Raw genomic sequence first — 18,776 nt, forward strand, 5'->3', positions numbered from 1 at the left:
ACTTAAGTAAATATTTACCCAAAACAAACAGAATACTTCAGTGGAAGATTAATAACATATACAATATGTTGTTTTTAGCTCTCACATTCCTAAGAGTTCACACCTGAGATTCATGCTCGATTTCGTGTCACCCTGAGAGTGACCTTCATTTGGAAAGTGTTTGCATGGGTCAACAACAAGGTGAATAAAGGAAGTAGTTCATAGTAAGTGGGTGAAGGATGTATGTCAACATGTCCTGCAGTCTCTTCCATTAGTTTGAACTGTGAGATTTCTATGTTGCACATGCTTATCATTTTTAGGCGACATAAGCTAATCATTTTATTGCGGCTATCCTCACGGAGGGTTGTAACATGGGATTTGGAACAACTCAAACTCTAGAAATGAATAGGATTTCTTAGATCCATTCCTAACCTTGACTCTCCAATTTGATAGCATCATTGGGATCGATCTCTGAGGTCTGAAAATAGAGGGTCACACTTACGAAAATTACTAATTATTAGTAAGTTCTTGACCAAAAACGGTAACTAAATGACTATAGGAATAAGAGTTATTCTGGAATTAGTATTTAGTCAAGAATGTCTTGCTTCAGTGAAGGAGTATTTGGCTGCCCCTCGGTAACATCTATTCTGATTCACTAAAGTATCTTTGTAAATAAAGTAATGAAATTTGGATACATTATTAATTTGCTAAAATTTGATTGGATCTAAAAGTTGTTCCGTAGTAGAATTTGTTTATACTTTCAACATGACTACCTCATTAATACAGTTATTGCCTTTTGAGAAATTTAACGAGGACAATTACGCTACATGGAAATCAGACCTGAATACAATACTGGTAATCGATGATCTGAGGTTCATTTTAACTGAGGAATGTCCTCCAAACCCTGGCTCAAATGCAAACCAAATTGTTTGAAAAGCATATGACAAATGGACAAGAGCAAATGAAAAAGCCCAAGCCTATATTCTTGTCAGCATAATTGATGTTTTGGCTAAGAAACATGATCGCATGCGTGCCACTAAAGAGATTATAGAATCTCTGTGGGGGATGTTTGGACAATCGTCCTTCTCCCTTAGACATGATGCCATCAAGTACATTTGTAACTGTTGTATGAAACAAGGGACCTCTGTTATAGAACATGTCCTAGACATAATGGTCCATTTCAATGTGACAGAAGTAAACGGAGCTGTCATAGACGAGAAAAGTTAAGTCAGTTTTATTCTAGAGTCTCTTCTGAAGAGTTTTTTTTTTTACAATTTTGCACAAACGCGATGATAAACAAGATAGAATATAACTTGACCACTCTTCTCAATAAGCTTTACACTCAGTCCCTCTTAAAAACCTGGACAGGAAGCAGAGGTAAATGTTACCACCGCAGATTGAGGATCGTCCTCTAAAATAAAATCTAACACTTCTTCTTCTTCTAAGAACAAAAATGTTCATATGAAAAAGAGTAAGAGGGAAAAGGAAGGTACCTACTGACCGCAAAGGCAAGGCTAAAGTTGCAAAAAAAAAAGGAAATTGTTTCTACTACAATGAAGAGGGCACTGGAAAAGAACTGCCCAAAGTATCTTGCAGAAAAGAAAGTGGAAAAAGAAAAATAAGGAAAATAGTTTATGAAGAATGCTTATAGAATAAGAGATAACTCTCAGGGTTGTGAACAGGGGAGGTTGTCTCAGAAAAATCAATGGGAGTTTCTGATGTTGTTATCAAGAGATGGATACATTATATTAGATAATGTACTTCTTGTCTATGAAATGAAAAGTCTTATATTTATCTTTTGTAAGAACAATTGTATAAAAGTATCTTTTGACATAAATGAAGTATTCATTAGCAAAAGAAGTATTTTTTTTATTTGTTCTACTAGAAAACAACTTATAAGTTAAAACCAACCAAAGCAAAGGCCATTTTAAAATATCAAGATATTTAAAAATGACTGAAACAAAAAACAAAAGGCAAAAAGTTTTCTTCAAGTACATATTTTTGGCACTTAAGATTTGGTCATATAAATTTTAATAGGATTGAGAGATTGGTTAAAAGTGGTTATCTAAATCAGATAGAAGACAACTTTTTAACATTATGTGAATCTCGTCTTGAAGATAAGATATCCAAAAGATATTTTTATAAGAAAAGGTCTTAGAGCCAAATAACCCTTAAAGCTCGCACATTTAGACCTCTATGGTCCAATGAATGTCAAAGAACGAGAAGGGTATGACTATTTCATCAGCTTTATTAATGATTATTCAAAGTATGGTTATATTTACCTAAATTCATCGTAAGTATAAAACACTTGAAAAGTTCAAGGTGTATAAAGTTGAAGTTAAGAACTTGTTAGGCAAAACAATTAAGACACTTTAATCAGATCGAGGTGGAAAGTACATAAATCTGAGACTTCTAGGATTTTTTGATAGAACATGGAATTTAATCACAACTCTCTACACCTGTTGCCCCAGCAAAACGGTGTATTTGGAAGAAAAATAGAACCCTGTTAGATATGGTTCGATTGTAAAATGAGCTATGCTCAGTTGCCTAAATTATTTTGGGGATATGCAGTAGTGACTATTATATACTTTTTGAACAAAATTCCATTAAAAATATTTATGAAACTCCATATGAGTTATGAAGAAGTCGTAAAAGTTGTTTACGACATGTAAAGGTTGTTTACGTTATTTCAAAATTTGGGAATTGTCACGCCCCTTCCCAGATTAACCTTTTAACCTAGAAGAGAATGTGATGGAAGCAGTTACCAACCCTTTTGTGGCACTTACTGCCTAATTAACTTGTTTAACCTACTTAGGAAACCCTGAAATAACATATTTAGCATTCAAGAGCTAGCAGAACTTAAAACATTTCAAACAACCTCAAGTTCTAGTCATAGAAAACTCATAACATATAAACAGAAATAAGGTTCATCGGGTCCCACACTCATTACTAGTCCCTAATATGCAACATATGTGTACTGTTATTTACAGAATAGACACCTAGACTTCCTCTTTGAACTGAGTTTTTTAAGTGGCAGAGCAACATTGCAGTTATCCTCTGGGGAGATAACCACTACCTGGAAGAAGGAAAACATTTAAATGAGTGAGCTACTAGCCCAGTGAGTGACTAATAAATCATAAATAACATGCTTTAAAACTAAAAGTTTCCAAGCAAACTAATAATTAAAACTTTTCATCATAGCATAGCTTAAAACATAGCTTTACATAATCTTTAAGCTGAGAGAGAACTCTTTTGCTCAATCCCTCAATTTTAAACCTTAATTGGTGTGGAGTGCTCTCAACACAACCAACATCGAATCTACCAACATGCACGTGGTTATCACTAAGTACCATCATACCTTAGGTACTACTGCCCAGATACCTTCACATCATCCTTCAGTATCGGGTTCTAACAATCATCATAAAACTCATACTTTGAAGTACATCATACTTTGAAAGCATAGAATCATAAACCATATGCTTAAACATTTTTGCTAATAAGCATCACTTCTAACGCATGCTTCTTAAAATATAAGTATTAAAATACTTAAGTCATGCTCATAAACTTATTTAAAACTAGCATATGTTAATGGCTTTAAGAAATATAGTTTGCTTGGAAATCAGTTTAAACATTCATATAGACAAGCATGAGTCTAAATATTGAAGTAAAGTATGTGTTACTAAAACATTTGGAAAAAAAACATCAAATTAGTCACTCACAGCCTTTGGGCGTTCCTCCTAGGGTTGATAAACCCTTCCTATTGGTGTTAACCCTGTGGACTTATGAGACTAACTCACCTAAATGAATTCAACAATCAGCTTAAAACATCAATTTTCCTTCCAACACATACCTTCCTATATGTCCAATACTTAGAAAAAATTTGAGTAGTTAAGCCTTGGTCATGCGGCCAACATCCCAACCCATGCGCCCATCGTATGTCCTATGCGCTCGTCCAACATGCCAACACACGACCAACCCAGCACTTCTGCCCGCATAGCCTAGCGCCCATTGTGCCCTCTTGCACCCATGGCTTCATCACACACCGCATAGCACAACGCATTCTTTCACACACAACTTCAGCACATACCTTGCGCTCAACCAGCCCCTCATGCATGCCTGCAACCTACCTGGGTTGAGTAGCCTACTTGCTCAACGATTGCAGTTGCTTGCTTGTTTAACCAAAACTCAGTTTCAATTTGAGCTCGAATAACTTATTTTTCAAACTTTATCTTAGGAAATTTCCTTCTACAAACTTGTTTAAAAACATCTTAGCTTGCTTACTTTAAAATCTAAGCTCTTAACTACTTGTGGTTTGTCCAAAAACTTCAAATATTTGTCACTAGCCCCAATTCATTCGAGAGCTTGACATTCTTGCAATCTTTTTCACATTTCAACCTGAATTCCTTAGAGTTTCCTTCCAATAGCCCTAAATCTTAAACTACATTCATCAAGCTTTCGAATAGCTCTAGAATCACCCCCATTTGCATGAGCAAAATGCTAAAACTGAGCTTTTGAACTGAAGCTTTTCTTTTATACTAAGCATTGTATGTCCTACATGCATTCTTAAGCTACCAAATCACTCCAACAGCTGGTTGTTCGGATCGGGGATCGATGTCGTTAATTCGACTCTATGCCGAGAAAATAGAAAATTTATAAATACCGAACTACTCCTATCACTACTAAAACGTAGCAACATTGGTAAGTCCGAGTCGATCCGCAGAGAAGCGTGATTGATTTCGTTAAGTTAATTTTCTAACTAGAGCGATAAATGGGGGGTTTCGATATGGAAGAGATAACATGCGTGAAATTAAAATAAAAGGGGTAAATGTAATCTAAAATAGGAGTCTATCTAATTTTTAGAGCAAGAGAGAGCTTCTATGCAATTTCTTTCATTAGGATCAATTAATTACACTGAATCTGTCAACCCTTCAACCTATTAGAAATCTAATAGCCCAATTAGCCAAATTCGATACAAATCAAATCAGCCCCTAATTCAGTTTAAAACTTTTCCTTCTCAACGACATACAAGTTAAAACTAAAAAGCATTAAGAAAAGGTTCAATTGTTGAGACATGCTACAAGCTGAAAAGTCATATTTTGTACATGATTTATTTGGAAAAAATTATATTAGGGCATATATGCATTTGGTCAGAAAAAGTCTAGGCTTCACACATGCGATCCTAAAACGTGCAACTAAATCAATCAATATTGCATAGGTTATGACGATTTTGCAAACAGAACAAATTAATTTGTTAGAAGAATTCATCAAAACTCTATTAATATTAAAATGAATCCATCCAAAGAATTCACAAGCGTACAGTTAAATTAATTAGAAAACCTTCAAGAAATTAATATAAGGCTCTTGCTCAAAGAAATTAGATAGAGATTACCTTTCAATTCATAGACAAATCAAGAACGAACCTCTAATCCATCAATTACAACCCAAAATAAAAAGCAAAACTAACATAAGGATACTAAAAATTGAAGGGAATAGAAGAATAAGGAAGTATGACTTCGACCTATGCATTCACCTCCAAGAATCAGCATTTTTTTCGACCTAGAGCCGAGAAAAGAAATTTATAGTGATCAACGCAGCGTTGCAACGTTGATGCGGCAAGAGGGAAGCGTCAGACAAGAAGTCCAACGCTTAGTCCAACGCTCACTTGCACGTGCTCAGCTCCATGTCCGTCATTCTTCACAGCATTGCAACGCTGATGCTTTTACCTTCAAGCATTGGAGTTCAGCGTTGAGATGCGTTGAGACGGTGGCAGTGATGCAACTCGGAGCATCGCAATGCTTGGAATAGCGTTGCAACACTGCGTCCACTGTCAGATACTCGCTACTCGATGTTTGACGACTCGAAACTCGTTCACTCAATAGCATTTTTATGATTACTTAACAGCCTTTTGCTCGATGGCTGATCATACTTAGTGGAACTCAATGACATTTTGGTCTTTTCAACTCCTTTGAAGTCCGAATGTTCAAATCAACTCCAAATTGGTATTTCTGATTGTAGTTTTAAAGAGGCGGGTGGCTCCATATGAGTGTTGGATATAATCATTTTAATTATTATTCTATGGAAGTATATTATCGATATACAAATGTTGGTTAGTGTGTTTATTCATATTTGATAAGTACTTATAGAATGGATTAGAAGTACTAATTGTTGTTTGTAGATAAATTATTATAGAAGTATGCTTCATTGCAAGTAACTTTGTATTTAGTTTTGTGGTAGAGTGTATTGTTGTGTTTATTGTTATATTTTAGGTTTGAGTTATGTGCATTTATAGGTGGAAGAGAAATATTGTTAGCTTGCCATGCAGAATATAACAGACATGCATTACAATAAATAAATTTTATATTTTTTTAATAAAATACGTCATTCCCGATCCAACACAAGACATTTAATGTCACTTTTAACTCTTTGACTGACATTAAAAATGGACAATTATTGAAAAAAATTGGTAAAAAACCGACATTGAAGATGGTGTACAATGTCGGTTTTCAATCGATATTGAAGATAATTGGTACTAAAATTTCGGTCAGCTATAATGTTGATTTAAAACTGACATTAAAAATATTTTATAATATGATCTTTAATGTCGGTTTTCAACCAACATTAAAGTTCTTTAATGTTAGTTTTAAACCGACACTAAAGCCCAATTTTATAATAACGATTTTGTCGTTATAGATTTGTTTTTTATATAAATTTTTTTTTAGAGAATAAAAGGATACGGTGAGAGAGGTTGGAAATTTAAGGGAATATCAACTAAGAATTGGTTTAATTCTTGTAATTCTAATTTCGTAATTCTCAATTTTAAATTTTATCTCCTTTCTTTTCCATAATCCCATTTTATTACTTTTAAGTCTATCTATTCTAATTTATTTTTTATTTTATAAAAATTTAGTAAGTCGTTTAATTTTACTAGTCAAGAAATGTGTGACTAGTTATGCGTGCAACGCACAAAAATCTTGATGTTTTAATTAAATTTGGTAAGAAATAGTAACTTTTAGCAGATAAAAAATAAACATTATACAGTTTTGTTTAAATGCCTATTATTTTTTAAAAAGTAAAGCAACTGATTTTTTTTTTTTTTTTTTGTTCCTTTTGCAAAATTGTAATTTTAACATTTATGTAAATATTTATTATCAAGAAAAAAAAACATACTTTTATTTATTATTATTTTTTTAGAAAAAATAAAAATCTTCTTCTTATCTTATTTAAAAAAATGTTTGCTACTTTAGAACAAAAAAAAATTACCCTCAAAGTATTTTTCATTATATATGACTTAATAGGATAATAATAACTTTTTTTTTTAATACTAATTATAAAACTAACAAAACACACATAAAAAGTTAATAAAACTATATAACGTTCTTCTATTTTATTAATTTAAAGAAAATTAAAAAAGAGTTCATAAACATATATAATAGTTTTAAGAATTTAATGCTTAAAAATGAAGGGATTAAATCTATTTTTATCAATTATTTGTCCCATTTTCTCATCATATATTTTTCTTCCCTTATCCTTTTCCATATTTTTCATTATTTTTTATATAGCAGGACTGGAGGAACAAATACCCTCGAATTATAATTATGATCCAAATTGAGTGAATTTTTACACAATAATTCCATATTTTTCTCAACTTTTCCCTTTATTTATCAGTATTTTCTATTTTTCTCAAATATCTCTCTATACCTCTCACTTCCCTATTTTCTCTTTATTTTTTATTTTTTCTGTTCTCAATGATTTTTTTCCTTATCTCAACTAACTCTCTCTTTCTTTTTAATATAAATTCAAAATAAACTTATCCTAAATTGTGGTGGAAAAAAGCAATAAACATATGAATAACTATATAGTCCCAAATTTGAACTCATTATTGACATTAAAATCCATAAATTTAATTAAGCTTGAAACAAATAGGATACCTCAATTTGATAAAAACAAGCCAATCTTAGTGTAAATAAAGTATAAAGGTTATGATCAAATAAGAGAAATTTTTATAAATACAAAAATCTCAAAATATTTATATTTTATAGAAAAAAAATTCCAAAAATATAATTCAAAAAGTGTTTTATTTCTTTTTGTTATAAAGTGTAAATATCTTTTAAAAAAATTATATTTAAAAGGCCCGGCAAATAATTAAGCACTTACATTTTTTCTTGATATTGTTTTTTTTTTTTGGGAGAAGCTACTTAATAATATACCAAGAACTCATAACAATTTGAATAAAAAGTTCATAAAATTATATATCAAAATATTAAATACAAAGGTAAAAAATGTAGGATAGATAGTTACTATTATATTGAAGAGGAAGTAGATTATCCATTAAATTGCTCTTTAAGTCTCAAGCCTCTCTATACTCAGATTTAATACATAGAAATAAATATGTTAATTAATTAATTGAACATGTGGAAGTTCTCAATCCAAATTCATGACTAAAACATAATGGCGATATCTTTTATATGTATATAAATGAAAGAAAAACCAATGGTACCTTTTGAGGAATTAGATGTCGTGTTTAGAGGAGTAACATACATCTACATTGAAGATATAAAATAGAAATCTAACAATAATATTTTATGATGAATAAAAGAAAAAAATATATAAAAAAAAATAAGGAAAGAAAAGGTTAGAAATTTGCAAGCATAAGTAACTTATGAATATATTAAAAATTTAAAGAAAAGTATCATAAAATTGAGTAACATATCTCTACATTAAAGATACAAAATAGAAATCTAATAATTGATATCTTGGAATGAATAAAAGAAACAAAATATAAATATATATATATATAAAAAAAAAAGATTAGAGATTTGCCAGCATAAATAACTTATGAATATATTAAAAGTTTTAAAAAACGTATCATAAAATTTAATTTAAAAAAGAATACTATAAAAAATCTGCGTTTTTATAAAACCTAACTATAATGTGATGAGATACCAGCCCTCATAATTATTTCGATGAGGGGTTGGAATCGGGCTGAGGGTGGCCGACGATTCTAGGATAAGTGAATCAGAGGCAGTCAATGACGATAGTGGATGATTCAAATTGGGAATAAGAAAAGAAATTTAAAAAAAGATTTGAAGGACAAACAGATGGAATTGAATAATTTGGTTGATAGATTATGGAGAAAGAATGAACAGAGGCATAGAATAAAAGCACATTTCTTAACCAAGTTGGTACTTAAATTAGTTTTCAATGATGGCAAGCAGCCTCCACCTCCGTTAGCGGGGGCGTCAACATTGTCTCTTATCGAAATTGAAAATCTGAAAAGAAAAATATATTAAACCCCAAACTTTCCCAATTAAAAAAAAAAAATCTTAGACTCGTGAGACAAAAGAATTGAAGGCCTCTCCCATTGTTAAAATAAACCGTAGTGAATCAGAGTAAGAACTCTTACTTTTCAAAAATCTTAAGCAATATTGTTGTGATCCAACAGCTTCCCTAAAGAAGAAATCAAAGTAAGAACCCCTTACTTTTAAGAAATCTTAAACAACATTGTTGGGATCCGAAAGCTTCCCTAAAGAAGAAATCACAATGTCAAAACTACTACAATCAAACTGTCCTTTAAAATGCGATGAAAGGGTATGAAAAAAGGTGTCAATACCTCATAGTAATTACTAAAAAAGTGTGAAGACCTTAAAAAACAATTATGTGAAAAGATACTAAAGAGCAGAGTAGTAACTATAAAAAAGATGTAATGGCAAAAAGGAAAGATAAAGATTCTCCCTTTATTGTCCCATTTAATATAGAATAGATTTGGATTTTTTATTTGCCCCAATGCAAAAAACAAATGGAGAGAGTGAAGTTCAGAAAATTAGGGAGATATAAATGTGAAATTAAAATTATGAGATTTTTGGAAAAGAAAAATATGTTTAATATTGTATTTTAAAGATTATGAGGTTTTTTTTTTTTTTTTTTTTTTCTTCTTTCAAAAAAAATATCTATTTTACATTTTAAATATAAAACAATATCAAAATTGTTAAAAAAAAAATTATACTGACAAGATATTTTTTTTCTTTCCTTTTTTTTTTTTTTTTTTTGTGATTCTAACAAATAAAACATACGAAAATCTATTTTTTTAAAAAAAAAACCAACAAAATATTTTTTTTTAAAAAAACTAACTAGCTCAATAATCATCTTTTTTTTGCATGCCAAATAATCATTCTCATACATTGAATAAATATATTCTAATATATTAGAATAATTGCTACCATTTGATTTTTTTAAAAAAATTAAATTACATTTTCCTTGGTTCAAGAGCAAACTATGATATAGTTTAAAATTAAGATTTCATTAATAGCAACATATCATACAAACTTAAATAATTTTAAAATAATGAATATCTTTCAAACAAATGATTATAAAAATTTATTTTTTAGTCAAATTTATAAATTGACATGATTCACAATTAAAAAAAAATAGAATTTTCAATGATCTCTATAAAATTCATAAACACGTGCATGACACATAATTCTTTACTAGTGTATATATATGTTTATATATGGATTACATCTCTAAATGTTCATTCACTATCTTGTAATAACCAATAATAATGTTTAAAAAAAAAGATATAATTATAACAAACGAACTAAAAAAGATATATATTTGTTTGCACCGGTTTTATAGCTAGTATATATATCAAAATATCATATTACTCCAAAAAAATTTGAATTAATATATTTTTTTTATACTATTTTTTAAAAGTTTTTAAATTGTGTTTTTTATCTCTTCGTGTGAATTTTTGATAGTAAGAGAACAAAGTAACTAAATAATATTTGCATTTATAATAAGAAAATTTTAAAATAAAACTAATCAATTTTATCATAAATAAAAAAATTATTTTTAATATATTTATAACTATTATTTAAAAGTATATTATAATTTTATTTAAAAAATTATTCAATCTAAATCTCAATCTCACGCAAAGGTTTTAAAAAAACAAACTTCCTGTTAAATGATAAGAAAAGAAAAAAAATGGAAGTGTGATAGATAGTACTTCTAATCATAACAAAAAAAAAAAAGAAAAAAAAGGAAATAATTATCATCTATTAAGCCTAATTTTACAACTTGAATTCATAGTTTAGAAACTAAAATATAACAATCAAAATGACGTATCATTAGTTCAATATGTTAACAAAATCAAAATTGAAATAAAAAGAGAGAGAGAAATAGTATATACTTAAATGAAAATTATGGGAGTTTAATTTAACCAATTTATGGAAATATTTAGATTCAAAATTTATTTAATCAAAACATATCTTCATTTGAAAAAAAAGTATATCTAAAATACTGTAAAGTTTAATTTAACCATTATATTGTTAGAGATATTAAAATATTTGAATTTAACATAAAATTTTATATAAAAATTAAAATTAAAAAAATGAGGAATATTTAAATTTTAAAAAAATCATTATAGATATTAAATTTAATAGTAAATTGATAACCTAATTAACTAAATCTAAATAAAAAATTATTATTATTTTTCTTTCCATACCAATAAAATTAATGTAAATCATAAAAATGAAAAAATCTATCCACGTGAATGATAAAATTTTTAATGATGAATTTTGGATCTTAAATGAATATTAGAATCTAATATTAGTGATAACTAAATTTGAAACCAATAAAATCTATGCGGATGTTAATTTTTTTTAGTAAATGATAAAAGTTTGATTTTTAAGGATAAATTTTACATCTTAAATCAGATATTAGAAATAACCAAATTTTAAGTCAAATTAAAGTTACGTGAAATTATAAAATACAATAGCCAAAATTTAAACCAACTAAAATTCATATGAATTATAAATAATTAGAATCTAATATTAGAGATCACAAAATTTTAAACAAATTAAATTTTCGTGAATTATAAAATAAGATAACCCAATTTTAAAATCATGATGTGAATTATAAATTAATTAGAATCAAATATTAGAAATAACCAAATTTCAAACCAATTAGATTTACCTGAATTATAAACCATTTGATATGAGTTGTTCAATGATTGAAATATAAAATTACATTATATAACCCTATAACCATAGATTAAGAGGGGCAAAAGGGGAAATCAAATGTCTCTCCCTTATAATCTCTTTTAGATAGTATAGATAAGTGAAAGTACCATGTATACATACATAGTTAGTCTCGTTTGCGAGTGTTTAAATTAAACTTTAGACATATTATCTAGGGGTGGTCATTCAAACTGTAAAAATCGAACCGTTTTTAAAAATTAAACCGAACCGAACCGAAAACTCAGTGAAACCAAAAAAAGCGGTTCGATCTGGTCTGAAGAAATTTTGAAACTGAATCGAATCTTTTTTAACTAGTATATATATTAAGAAAAGAGTAAAACAGAATTTAAAACTGAACCGGTTTTAATTTAAAGAACAAAACCGAATTTAAAACCAAACTGAACCGAATCGTTTTTAATTAAAAAATATAACATAGATTTTTTTTAAATGCCAAAACCAAATCATGTGATTCAGTTCAGTTCGGTTCAATTCGAACTAATGAATTGGTTCAATTTGACCATCAAACTGAACTAAACCAAACCGTTTCTACCCCTAATTTTGATAATCTCTCCGCACCAAATCCAACCGTTTTCACCTCTAATATTATCAAGTTAACCTTCCCAAATGGCTTGTCTTTTGTGCATAGGGAATAGGATTGTTTGTTTAGAATATATATATATATATATATATAATCTCCATGTCATTCCATCACATTGTAAAAATGGAAAATTAGTTTCTTCAATATTTTCTCTATGATTGGTAGAAAGTTGGAATCTAATTACAATAATTTTTTTTTAAAAAAAATAGAATTTAGTGTTTGTTAAAATCTCATAACTAAATAATCCGGACCAAATTTGCACTTTAACCTCTTTATCTTAAGATTTGTGATTCAGCCATTTAAATATTTAGGCAAATATCAATTTATACCCTTAAATTTTGGAGATTATATCAATCTAGACCCTAAACTAAGAATTGTATCAATTTAAACCTCAAACTTTGAGGATTGTATCAATTTAAACCTCGAACTTTGGGATTTGTATCAATTTAAATCCCAAACTAATAACTAATTATATCAATATAAACTCTGAACTTTCATATGTATATCAATTTAAACCATAAACTTTCATAAATGCATTAGTTTAAACCCTCAACATTCATAAGTGTATCCAAATAAAACATCATGGAGAGTTTAAGTTGATATATTTATGAAAGTTTAGGGTTTAAATTGATACAATCCCCAAAGTTTAAAGTTTAAATGGATACATTTATTAATTTAAGGTTTAAATTGATACATCACCAAAAATTTAGGGGTATAAATTGATATTTGCTCTAAATATTTTTATATATAAATGTGTGTGTATATATATACAATTTAAACCTTATATTAAGTTTTTTTTTTCTTTGTGAGTTCAATTTAAAGCATTAATCATTCGTTTCAAATTAACTTATTAGTTCAATTTAAGACATATTTGAATTGACTAGAAAACAATATATTTTTTAAAAGATTCATTTTTATTTAAACTCTTTTATAAAATATAGTTAAAATATAAACTATTTTGAATGGTTACCAAATACTTCAATTTTTTCAAAATAATTTGTTTTCAAAATTAAACACTTGAAAAATTAATCTAAATACATCTTTAATCATATACTAATAATTAATTAATTAGATCCATGCACTCCATTATTGTGCATTAATAATTTTGAATTATTATATTACGAAAAAAAACAGTCGTTTTTTAGTGGTTGAATTGGAAAATCGAGCAGTCGATTTTGGTCCATGAAATGATATATTCGTTCAAATTGAAAAAATGAAATAATATATATATATATATATATATTTCTTTAAATAATCATGTTGTCTTATTAGTAAGATATGTTCTTATTAATTACTAAACTAGGTTCGACTGGTCCCTAATTTTGTCATTTTTAAAACTTTGTTATAAAATTTATTCAATTTTAATCTTCCGTCCCTATAAGTATGACATTAGTTCAATAACACGACACACATTGTTTCAATTTCTTCCAATATTATCATATAATTTTTGCAAACATTTTAAATTTGAGGTAATTTGACTTTGTGACAAATCGAGACGTCGTTACAAAATAAATTTTTGAAAATTTTTATATTAATGTCATTAACCTAAGTTAATTCTAAGTGAATGCAACCAACTTTATTTGAAATATCTAATCAAAGAAAATTTAATATTAGATGATATATGAATTGTCCACAAGTGTGACAATTTTATTATTATGTGTGATAAGCATTATTTATTGTTAATTACTACTAATATTGCCATATGGTTTTTATGAAAGCCTTAATTTCTAGGTAATTTGACTTTGTGCCCAATGCAGCCATGTTTAAAAAACAAAAATTAGAAAAAAAAATATTTTTTTGTCATTATCATAGGTTATATATTTATATATGAACACAACTAATTTATTTGAAGTATATAAATTAAACAAATTTAATATTAGATTTTGTAGGTGGTATGTATTGGAATTTTAGTTGGTACATCTTAATCTCAATAATCTAAGGGGGAGACCTAAAGCTCTCATTTCATTTTTTTTTTCATTTTAAAACATTTATTTGAAATATTTATAGTTCATAATTTCATTTATTAAATTGCACATTGTTTATAATTTCATTTATTAAATTGCATAGTGTAATCTAAAGTCGTTTGCATTAAAAGAAAAAAAAAACTATTTTCTCTATTTTTAAATAGTTAATTGAACATGAAACTCAACCAATTGATTGATCAAAGACAATGGCCTAAAGTCATTTTTTTGAAATATGTTATAAAGTCTATATAAATAGTCTATCTTAATAAATTTTATTATTAATAATGATAATCAAGATATGTTGGTAGTCGTAATTGGTCGTTTTCTATTTATTGTATTATCTGTATTTCATCGATGTATCAATTTAGAAAGACACGTGTGATAAATGACAGATGTTATTAATTTATCTGTTTTGTTTTTTTTTTTTTTTTGTTAATTTTGATTTCGTAAGTCATACAAAAATATTAAATGACCGTCGATTATTAACAAGTCAAACAACTATTTTAAACTTTTTAATTGTTAAATGTTCGATATATCTAAAAAAAATATAATAGTAATCATTTGTTCTAGAGAAACAAAAATTTACAACTTATGAACCTGCCAAAATCCGGGAGGAGGAGAACAAACGAACATCTGACTTACAGGAGGATAATAACCAATCAGGAAATTACATGACCAAGTGAAGAAAATACGTAACGTAAACCATCCCTACCAGCAAGAGTATGAGCAATACAAATCCAATCAGGACGAGCAAAACAAAAAGTAACTGAAATGAAAGATACTCAAACATTTCAGATATTATCAAGAAAGTGATATAATAACACGATTTTTGTTCCCGTTGATTATATAAACATAATAAATATTACAAAATGTTAACAAAGCTAATTACATATTGAATCAAATAGGGAGTATCTAAAAATAATAACAATAGAAGAATAGTTCACAAGGCTATGTTTCACCATTTTATAGGATGAGGAAGACTAATTTTCATATAAACTATACAATTGAGTTTTATTTTTCAATGGTAATGTCAATATAATTTTTCTCAAAACTATCATATCTAAAAATGTGCCAATTGTAAACACTACAAATTTATTTTAATGGAGAAATACATAAAGTCATAATTTTTATATACTAAAAATTTACAAAGCATTGTAAAATACTTTGTAGCCTCAAACCAATAATACTATTTGGTACAAAATATATTCTTTTTTTATCATTTTTATATAAAAATTTGAAGAAAATATTTTTGAATGCAAAATGGTAGGATGAATAGAGGAAGTACCATACTCTTTATTTTATTTTTATTTTTATTTTTATTTATTTATTTATTTGTTTTGTTTTTGAGCCTTAGACCTTAAATTGAGGTTTGTTTCCTTTTTAAGCAATTTAATACCTTTTGAGGAAAGAAATTGAGTTCATATTATGGTTTGAAATTTCCATCCAAATTTTGATGGGGAAGTTCCGTTTCCCCCAATTTTACGAAATTTCGAGATTTTGAGTACGTTTGGAGGAATTTCAATTTTTTTAAATAGCTATGATACTTCAGTTCAAGTTTTTTAATTTTATAGACCTAATTACACACAAGTAGTTTCACACGTCAATTACATTTTTTACAAAGGATTAAATCTTTTTTACTTGTTACTTTTTTAATTTCCAACTTTTCTCAACTTTTACCTTTCATTTATAAAGAAATTGAATTTAAAAAAACCACAAAAAATAACATATATTTATTTTTAACCTCATTTATTTATTTTTTTTCAAATTTTCACATCGCTTCACCTCAAAATTAAATTGATGTGAGTTTTTTTTTTAACCATCCAAAATTTTCATAATTTTCATTCATTTTACCTCAAAATACTCCTAAGTTTTATATTATTTTGTAATTATTTCTCATTTCTTTTTTAAATTTTTGCTCGCGCATCAACATTTACACAAACATATTATGCACAATAGTCATCTAAATGTTATCTTAATTTATAGAAATTGTGATTAAAAATAGAAGTTTCATTAACCAATTATAACAATTTTTATCATTCCATTAATTTACATATTTTGCCTCAAAATTTCGATATTTCTATAAAATCAGAATCTTGATATTTCCATTGACATCATATTTCGGACCTTAGTCTATACACAATTAAATTTAATCAAATAGTTTTTCTCATTATTTATATGAATTTAGAATGAGTGTGTAGTGCCACGACATCCTTAAAAAAGGAATTTTATTTTCGAGAGAATTGAAGATTTATGTACCGTGTGTGTAGTACACGCAAAAGCGTTGGTGACGCGCGTGGTCTTGCTGGCTGCCGTTAAGGAGTTTTCCTTACAATTTTGACCATATTTAACAATGCGGCTTTTAAATATAAAAAAATATTTAAAAATATTTACTGGTAAAAAGTTTAAAAAGTGTTTTATATTTTTAATTTTTTTTTTTGCTATAAAATATATGTTGTTTGGGATTTTTCTATTTATATGAAAAACTCATAACCTCTTCAATGATATCAGTATAATTTCCAAATATAATTAAATTGAGTACCCTTGATTTGTAAATTAATTTGTATTTTTTTATTACAGATTTAGAAGTGGACTCTAGATGTCAGTACGGGTACAATGCATATATAAACAAAACCAAACGTAATAAAATGAAACTCACTTTTCAAATTACCATTGATTTATTAGGTCACTTTAATCCGTAATGCTTTTGATCATGTTTATTTATTCATTTCGCAAACGTAATCTAATTACGATTGAGACTATTTACATTGCACGGATAAAAAATGAATAACATAATATTACTAAAATGCCTTCTACGTTTAGAAAATTTTATAGATTTATCATAACAATATAAAATTGATATTAAAATGAAAATTTTATGGATTTCTCATAACATTATAAAATTGGATTGATTTAAATTTTATGACCCGATCTTGCGAAGAATTTTGCGATCCCTAACCACAAAACTAACTCTTCATTCCACATGGAAATGAAATCATAAAATGAAAGTCCATAAAATTCTAGAAACCAAGATTTTCTATCATAACTAATTCCTATGTTTTACTTCCACGTGGGAAAGGTTATCGATATTCTCAAGGACATAGCATTATACTGACGAATTATGTATGATTAAAGACGATATTGGTGGCAGATCGACTACGTGACGTTGTTCAGGCAAGTTCAAAGTCTCATATCTCTTCATTAATCCTTTAATTTCTTAGTTGAACAATTTCAAAACAAATCGTTATCGATCATACGTATCGGTATCATCAATAATCGTACAAAAAAAAAGAATAATAAAATGATTTTTATGGACGGATCGTTACCGCTCAATCCAAACGAATGGAATGGTAAATGATGGCATATATTGAAGACAAAACGGTGAGTCCTACATAATTTTCAAGCGCAATTAAATTGATCACCCCGAGCTCCACAATCGAATCTATATTTGTTGATTAGGAATTTTGTAATGGGCCTTGCAGTTTATTATGATTAGGTAACAACAACAAATGTAATAAAATGTGGCCCATTTTTCAGTTACCATTATGGTTACGTTTACAGGGGAGTAAACATGACCTTAAGTTAAAATATTATTTCAGTGCTCATATATTGGAGTTTGTTCAATTCTTTTTAAAAAAATTCTTTTCTTTGTTTGATTTTAGTTTATATATTTTCAAATATTTAATGTTAGTCTCTTTACATCAATAAATCTTAAATTTAGTCTCTATTATTAGTTTATTGTTGATTTTTGTTTAAAAAAATATCATTGGTTGTATTTTCATTATAAATTTTATAAACTAGTATTTTCTTGTATGAAAATTGTAAATATTTCATTCATTTACTAAAATTGAAAATTTAAAAGTATAATGGATATATAAAATTAAAGTAACTCTAAAGTATAAGGGTGGAAATTATTATAAATATTATAGAAGATAGAGTCCATCCCAAAAAGAACCATGTGTCCTTTAAACATGATACCCCAAGTGTCACAAATTTATACATGGTTAGGTCCTAATAATCACATTCTACCTGTCAATTCTCTTGTAAATAGTGGTCATTTATGCATTTTGTAGAATAGTGAAGATTAGTGAGAAATCCAAAACTTTTGGAGAAAAATTTTAGTGAAAATTTCATGATTTCATGACTTTCTTATTTTCTTTATTTCTTTATTTTATATCTATATATATTTATATTGTTTTATATTCTTTTGTTATTTATTTATTA

Source organism: Benincasa hispida, unplaced genomic scaffold, assembly GCF_009727055.1.
Source record: "Benincasa hispida cultivar B227 unplaced genomic scaffold, ASM972705v1 Contig189, whole genome shotgun sequence".
In the NCBI taxonomy this organism is placed as follows: Eukaryota; Viridiplantae; Streptophyta; class Magnoliopsida; order Cucurbitales; family Cucurbitaceae; genus Benincasa; species Benincasa hispida.